Raw genomic sequence first — 6,289 nt, 5'->3', positions numbered from 1 at the left:
TTCCAAGGCCACTCCTCCTCGAACAAAGCCACACTTCTTCCAAAGCCACATTTTCTCCAACAAGGCCATACCTCCTACTTTCTACAGTCCAATTGGGAACCAAACATTGTAATATATGAGCCTACGGTGGCCGTTCTAATTTTAAACCACCACAGTTACAGATAGGATTCTTTTTGTTTGCTTAGTTTTTTTTTTGAGAAAGGATCTCATTGTATAGTTCCAGCTGATCCAGAACTGTTCTGAAAACCAAGCTGGTCACAAAGAGTCACTTGCCTCTGTCTCCCAGGTTCTGGGATTAACAGCCTACCTCATCATGCATAGCTTCCACAGTCCTCTTTACACAGTACTTTCTTCACCCTTTACATTTCTTCTCTACACATCTCAGCTAATCTAACAAGAGAAAGGAGTTAGTGTTTTAAGATAGCACTTTTCAATGTGGCCTCACTGTTCAGAACAAGATGTGAAGGGTCCAAACTCTGCAAAGGACACACTAAGACCAAGTTCTCAGCAAATAAAAAAAAAAGATTTATTTGCCCCGTAAGGACAAAGAGCAAGACAAGCCAAGCGATAGAGGATGAGACAGAAGAGAAAAGGGGAAGGCTGTATCCAGATGCTTCTGGATAGAGAAACAGATGTGCCCTGTAAAATATAGCAGTTTATAAAGGGAAAGGGGAAACTGTAAGTTAGATGAGTTGCTTTGTTTTGATTGGGCATGTTAATCAGGTGAGTAAAAGGGGGCTTTTGATAGCTTCAATGCTTTGACTTAGGAATCAGGAGGAAGTGGCCAAATGAAAGAATGGACCTCGGCAGCTCAGTATGAAATGTAATCTAATGTTTAGCAAGAAGGAGGGAGAGTTAAGGCTGCAGCCTGCCAGAGACGTGTTTGTCTTGCTTGAACCTACTAGAGCCTTTCAGGGTGTGTGTGTGAACTGTTCTGATAAACTCTTCACAGCTAAGCCTTGACTAGCAAGTGAGCACAGGGAGACAATTTTTCTATGTTCTGAGTATTATCACAAATGATCAGGCAATGAATGGTATGACAAATCTGATTTCACTGGTACTACCTTATCATATGGGAGTATAGATTGCATTCTGTTGCTTATAATTTTGTCTATATGACGTGTGCTTTGATGAGAAACACTGACCCAACAACCTAGGCTATTGGAACCTCTTCCCTCTGGCCTTATTATTGTTGTTGTTTAACCTTTAATTAACACTTGTAATCAGTGTAGAAAATATCTAGAAATGAAATAGTCTAATAACTTCTTCTGGACTCCATAGGCACCAGAGTTCAGTTCAATTCCCAGCAACCACATGGTGGCTCACAACCATCTGTAATGGGATCTGATGCCCTCTTCTGGTGTGTCTGAAGACAGGTACAGTGTACTCATATAAATAAAATAAATAAATCATTAAAAAATGGTCAGGAGACTGGAGAGGTGGCTCAGTGGTTATGAATACTTCTTGCACTTACTATACTTTTAGAAAACATGAGGGAATGAGTTCCATTCCCAACACCCACATCAGATGACTCATAACTCCTATAGCTCCAGGTCCAAGGTATCTGATATGTTCTGGATTCTACCGACACCAACATATACACACATACCTATTCACACAAACATACATATTAATTGAAAAAAGTCCTCAAATCCAACTCAATTGGTATTTGTATATACATGTATTTCAGTATACACGAATGTGTGTGTGTGTGTTTCTTTGATAATGTCTCTCGTATCCCAGGCCTTGGACTTGGCTATTTAGTTGAGGATGACCTAGAACTTCTGATCCTTCTGCTTCCAGATCCCTAGTGCTCAATATGTGACTATGCTGCATATATGTGGTGATGTGTATTGAGCCCCAGTTGTCTTGCATGCTAAGCATATTTTTTGGGGGAGGTGTGGGTAGGGAGCTGGCCAGGGTCACCTACAGCCCAGGCTTGTCTCAAGCTCCCTATGAAGCTGAGATGGCCTTGAACTTCTGATCCTCCTGTTTCCAAGCTCTTCCTAATTCTGAAATTACAGACAAGCAGCACACTCATTGCTTTTGGTTTTGGTTTTATAGAGAGAGTCTCATATAGGTCAGCTGGTAGGGAATTCATCGTGTTTCTGAGGATGCTCTGGAATGCCTGACCATTCTGCCTTTATTTCATCCCCTTTGTAGCTATTGATTACCATTAAAAACATTAGAACTGTTTGAAACCTAGGCTCCGTCAATCCATGTGCCATTCATAAAAAAATGAAAGCATGTATGTTCATCTGTAGTTCCCTTTTCTCTCTTCATGGCTTATTAAAGAATGAAGAGAGGGACCTTAGTCATGACTGACACTGTGTAATCCCGAACAAATGGTATAACTTCTCCAGTCTTCAATTTATTAATCCTTAGAATGAATCTAGTTGTTTTATGCTCAAAAAGCCCTCCAATCTAGTGGGTTAAATGTAACTTTGGGGAGCTCTCTCCCCCTACTGGCGTTTTCTCAAATTGCACCTACCTTTCTACACTTAAAAGAAGTTTTAGTGTCTGTTTTACATTTACCCAAGTTGCCTTGTTACAGACCATTCATCCATCTTCCTAGTTAGAAACTACAGGTCTTTCTTTTATCAAATACAAAAAATAAAGCCATTACTTAAAGTTTGTAGCAAGTCTTTGTTCAAATCTTGATTTCTTCCTGTGTTGTGCTATAATTGCTTACTATGATGGATTTTTATACTTTTTTGTGGTTCTAGCAGCTTTCATAAACTGTACATGAGAAGTTTTTATTATTATTTTATGTGTGTGTGGTGTGTTCCATGATTTTTGTATGGGGATCGGAGTATAGTATCCAAGAGCTGATTGTCTTCCTCTGTTGTAGGTTCCAGATGTCTGCATGGGGTGGTGTGTGTGTGTGTGTGTGTGTGTGTGCGTGTGTGTGTGTTGCCATGTCATGAATTTTGTACGGTGGTTAGAGGATAGCCTTCAGGAGTTGAATGTCTTCCTCCACTGTGCGTTCCAGGGATCAAACTCAAGTCATCGTTCTTGAGGCAAGTGCTTTTACCCACTAAGCCATCTTGGTCCCTCCCTTTATAAATTTTGAGGCTATTTTAAGTAGGTGTATACAAGGTGTGGTGGTTTGCATATATGAGCCCTCAAAGATAGGCTCATATATTTGAGTATTTAGCCCCCAGTTGGTGCAATTGTTTGGGAAGATTTGGAGATGTGGCCTTGTCAGAGGTGTGTAACTGATGGTGGGCTTTGAGGGTTTAAAAGCCCATGCTTGTGAATCAGTGTACAAGCTCTCAGCTACTGCTCTAATGCCATGCTTGCCCGCTGCCATGCTCTCTGCCATGATGGGTACAGCCTCTAACTAAAATTGTAAGCCTCAAATAAACTCTTCTGTTGTCTTGGTCATGATGTCTTTATCACAGCAATAGAAAGTAACTAAGTCACAAGGTTAGAATTATTTTAACTTTGTAGTAAACTGAAAAAGAAAAAAACTATTCCAAATGCTTTTTGTCTTAATCTGTTTATTAGCATATCAGCTTGGGGGGGGGCAAAATTATACCCAGTGTATCTTCCCTTTTTTTCTCCTCTGGGTTTTACATCTTTATGGTTAAGTATGCCTCTCATAAACATCCCTTTTCAGAGTCATTCGATTCCTTCATCTCTGCAACTAGGATTATATATATATTCCTTGATTATATCCTTTCATCTTTGAAGTACCCCATTGGCTCTTGCCAGAAAATATTAAATGAGGCATTGGGTGGTGAGGGGGACAAGGTTTTACTCTCAGGGCTCACAGGCTAGGCTGTCCAGGAACTCACTGTGCAGCCCAGAACTTGTCCTCCCTCCTGCCTTCCTAGTGACGGGCATGCCACCATGCCAGCTTAATCCTTACACTTCCTGTGACTTAGTATTCTCTTACACTGAGTATCTCCAGTTAAGCTTTGTCAGACATTATCCCTAGTTATATGCCCACTACTGTTTCAGAATATGGGGTGGTAATAACAATCTCTAAGTGCAAGGTTTTAATAGGAAGAGTATTAATGTATTTTTAAAATTTTTTAAATGTGCATTGGTGTTTTGCCTGGATATATATGTCTGTGCAGTGATATGGGATCCTTCGGATCCCAGTTATGAACTGCCCTGTTGGCGATAGGAATTGGTCTCAGGTTCTCTGGAAGAGCAGCCAGTGCTCCTAACCCCCGACTCATCTCTCCAGTTCCCAAGGGTGAGTTACTTTTACAAGAGGTTTTAATAGAAGGCATGGACTACTTTACAAGATTGAGCAGTCCAGGAGGATCAGCAGTCACCATCCTCAGGGGCATCCATTCAAAATATCTCCATGTATTTCCAGGCTGTTTCCCCATTGGCTTTAAGGATTAGATGTTCTTTGAAAGCTCAACTGCATGCCTTCTTTTCAGTCCTCTCACTGTAGGAGGGAGGCTTCCTCCAAACTCTGTCCCCTTCCTGAGGAAGCCTTCTCCTGTTAAAGTACTGGCAATCTGGCCACAGCCTCCCCACCTGTCCTTCATCAGAAGTTCACCAACACAACCTAATGGGAACAGCCACCTCTGCTGTTGCGACACTGTCATCATATTTCCCTAACACCCACATTGCTGAATGTCCTAGAGAATTCTTTATGGATCTTTCCCAGTTATACTACCTGAGGAGCCCCCAAGAACACCCTTCAAGCTATTGCAAAAGGGTCACAGGTCCTGAGTATATGAGCTGGCTCATAACTATGATTTAACAGGGAATGACACAAACAAAACCAGTATAGAGAAAAGGCTCCTTATGCTGCTCAACAGGCTTGTACCATTCCACTTGCAAAGCACTGTTCACCAGGGAAGCCTGCCTGAGCCTATGACCAGTTAGGGTTAATACAGATTATTTTAATATGAGCTTAAACAAACAGAAAGTGAGCTGATGACAGATGCACCATACATACAGTATAAGGGGCAGGATCTCAAAAATTTGCTCAGAGCACATTTTATAGGGTCAGCTGGTAGGTACCCAATGCCTAGCATGTACTAAAATTCCAAATGCCCAACAGGTGAGCAACACAAATTCTGTTGTTTATATAGACATTTCCGGTATGTGAACCTCCTAACTTAAACATGGCGGTATCCTCCTGAAACCTGGTTATATACTAACCAGAAGCCACACATAAATGGCCCTTAGAATGACATTGTCGCCCTACTATGCTCATAATTTTCTGTATATGGTCTTGGAAGCATTCAGCAACCAAGCTATGCTCCTGTGTCAGCACTAGAGGTATCCAGCTAAGAGGCCATCTTGCTTCACTTTTGGGGTAGAAGATGAACAGCTCTATTTATTCTTATTATCTTTTATCCTTTTTACAATCTAGTCACTATCCCCCCTTCCTGGTCCACCCTTCTACAGCTCCTCATCCCATTTCTAATCCCCCCATCCCCCTCCCCACCCCATCTCCAAGAGGATGCCCCTACCCACTCCTCCACACTACCAGGCTTCCTTACTTCCTGGGGTTTTTAGTCTCTCCAGGGTTAGGTGCACCTTCTCTCACTGAGGCTAGACCAGGCAGTCCTCTGCTGTACATGTGTTGGGGGACCTCCAACGAGCTAGTGTATGCTGCCTGTTGGTGGCCCAGTGTCTGAGAGAACTCGGGGGTCCAGGTTAGTTGAGACCGCTGGTCTTCCTATGGGGTCACCTTCTTCACCAGCTTCTTTCAGCCTTTCCCTAACTCAACTACAGGGGTCCCCGACTTCAGTCCATTGATTGGGTGTCAGTATCAGTCTGGTCGGCTGCTTGTCCAACAGATGTGTTAGCTGGTGAGAAGAAAACAAGTGAGGAGGGTGGAGGCGAGCAGACCCCAAAGCAGGTGGATACTGGAGGAGGCCGGACTGTGCGAATGCAACTTCAGGTAGAGTTTAGGGAGTCTTCCTGGCAGCCTCGACTCACGGGCTCAGTGGCCAACCATCAAGCCACCCGAAGAGGCACAGCTTCAGCCTGAACACAGACAATCCCAGACAGAGGCAGCTGAGCTAAATGTCCCGCTCGAGACGTCCAGATATGTGTTCTGCTACAAGGGCGGTTATGGCTCAAGACAACCTGAAACACATTTATTGTCAAACAAAATATTTATCACCAACAACACATGGTTATCTGTAATACGTTTATACTTCTTTTTCTTCTTCAAGGTAGACTGTAAGTTCTCTAAAATACAACACTGATCAATAACAAAAATGCAGCTCCCTTTTTATATCTCACAAACCAAGCAACAGCCTAAGGGGATGAATTTTGGAAGAGATTTTTTCCTTAGCTTCAGTTG

The sequence above is a fragment of the Arvicanthis niloticus genome, chromosome 20 (genome assembly GCF_011762505.2).
Source record: "Arvicanthis niloticus isolate mArvNil1 chromosome 20, mArvNil1.pat.X, whole genome shotgun sequence".
Taxonomy (NCBI): Eukaryota; Metazoa; Chordata; class Mammalia; order Rodentia; family Muridae; genus Arvicanthis; species Arvicanthis niloticus.
The sequence above is the reverse complement of the archived record's forward strand: the minus strand, read 5'-3'. Positions refer to the sequence as shown.